The sequence below is a fragment of the Morone saxatilis genome, unplaced genomic scaffold, assembly GCF_004916995.1.
Source record: "Morone saxatilis isolate NCDOM2014 unplaced genomic scaffold, NCSU_SB_2.0 Contig8, whole genome shotgun sequence".
Lineage (NCBI taxonomy): Eukaryota > Metazoa > Chordata > Actinopteri > Moronidae > Morone > Morone saxatilis.
Window position 1 is genome coordinate 26,828,388 of NW_023340257.1, and position 2,087 is coordinate 26,830,474.

At 40.8% G+C, this 2,087-nt stretch overlaps 1 protein-coding gene across 1 annotated transcript in view; it reads right to left on the reverse strand.

The window, feature by feature from the left end:
• si:ch211-137a8.2 (uncharacterized protein LOC777613 homolog) overlaps positions 1-339 on the reverse strand; it is a 23,836-nt gene extending 23,497 nt beyond the window's left edge. The window contains exon 1 of the mRNA XM_035680781.1: positions 192-339. The gene's annotated coding sequence lies outside the window, so the exon portion shown is untranslated. The remainder of the gene's footprint in view (positions 1-191) is intronic.
• Between the last annotated feature and the right edge of the window lie 1,748 nt (positions 340-2,087).

Genomic DNA, 2,087 nt, shown 5'->3' on the forward strand with positions numbered 1-2,087 from the left:
CAGACAGACAGACAGACAGAAACCGGTTCCTGTGTACAGACTGTAAATTACCACCTGCACAGTCTCATTACATGTTTACACACAAAAAAAACTACTTCAAACACAAACAGTTTCGGTTTGAAACGACCGACCGTGAACGCAACACACCGGGTAACGTTAAGGAGTCTCTAATTAACGACTGATTGACTTACCGGCTGCTTGATGAGCTCATTTCAGGAAGAACAAATAAACAAACAAACATCCGACTTTGAGGAGAAACCCCTAAAAAAGACTTCCGGTGGTGCAGGTGAGCCTGAGGGGTGAGACTCACCTGGTGGAGGTGAGTCAGCTTCAACAACAACCCAGGACTGAACAGCAGCAACAACCCGAAGCTACCTGCTGCAGGTAGTTTACAGGCCCCGCCCCCTTTAGACACACACATATACATACACACGGATCTGTTATCTGTTATCTGTTATAGATCAGTTATCTGTTATAGATCAGTTATCTGTTATAGATCAGTTATCTGTATCTGTTATCTGTTATAGATCTGTTATCTGTTATCTGTTATAGATCTGTTATCTGTTATCTGTTATAGATCCAGTTATCTGTTATCTGTTATCGATCCGTATTCTGTTATAGATCCGTTATCTGTTATAGATCAGTTATCTGTTATAGATCCGTTATCTGTTTTATAGATCAGTTATCTGTTATAGATCCGTTATCTGTTATAGATCAGTTATCTGTTATCTGTTATAGATCCGTTATCTGTTATAGATCAGTGCACAGAGGTGTTTCGAGCTAAATGCTAATTAGCACTGATCACAAAGACGGGGATCTCACGAGTTCCTGTAGATATTTGGACATAAACAAAAGTTTGATCTGATGACTTTGAACATGAACTCATAAAAAAGGAGGAACATGGGAGGACAGAGAGTCAGAGGTTTGAGTCTCATCCAGACTGATGTTTCAGTCGTGACCCAGCGGATGACCTGCACCCTCGAGGACAGAGACACAGAACCAGACTGAATAATAACAAAGATTATTTATTGATGAGGATCAGCTGATCGTCCCGCCGTACGTCAGATCAGCTGATCCAGATCTCAGCGAGGAAGAAGAGGGGAGAAGATGATTCCGGTCTTTCCATTCTGGAGTTTGTGAATGAAACGTCTGACGCCGCCGGCTCTGTGTGGAAAATATTGACTCTCACTTTCAGAATGAATTATTGCAGATTTACAGCTCCGAGTTCTGCAGTTTGTCCTGGTTTCATAATAGCAGTTCTGGCTCTGGTGTAACCTATCATAGCTCAGTAGTTTCTGCACTGTGAACATTTTGGATTTATATAAAAAAGTGTGTCGTGTTAACTAACATTAATTTGCAGATGTAACCAGCTAGAATTAGGTTTTAAAAAATAAATTAATAACACTGTTGAATTAACGTATGTAGCTACGAGTCAAAGCTGTCGATATAACATGTTTATATCCATATAACGTGTTTTCTTCTGTTTTACAACTGCAACAAACATTTTTAACTCAGGTGTTTTATGTTTATTATCGTAGTTTGGCTCCATTTGTCTCAAAGTGTTTAAATAAACTCACAGCTGCAGTCACAATTATTATATTTTGCTTGTATTGTTGCTACTTTCTGCGTCAACGAGCCTAAAACTGAAACATGTAAATATCAGTGCTGATGAGGAAGCATTTCCACCTTCCTCCTCTTCCTCGTGCAGCAGATGATTTTATAAATTAAACACTAACTGCTGTTCGACGCCCTCTTACGCAACAACTGGTATTCACAGCTGCAGTGTTCGCTGTGACCAGCAGGAGGCGCCACAGGCAGCACGAACAATAGAAACCATTATGTAACAGTCTCTCTTTTATCTCCTCATACACTCTCTCTCTCTCTCTCTCCTCTCTCCACTCTTTCTATATGCGACTGCCCTCTTCCCTCCCGCTCTTTCTCTCTTTTTACCCTCGTTTCAGTAATATCTTCATATTAATTTGAAAATATTGGGAAGACGTTTCACACACACAACACACACACAACACACACACACAGCCATTAGACGACTGTCCGACCTTCACTGCTCTTCATCGGCCACAGGAGAC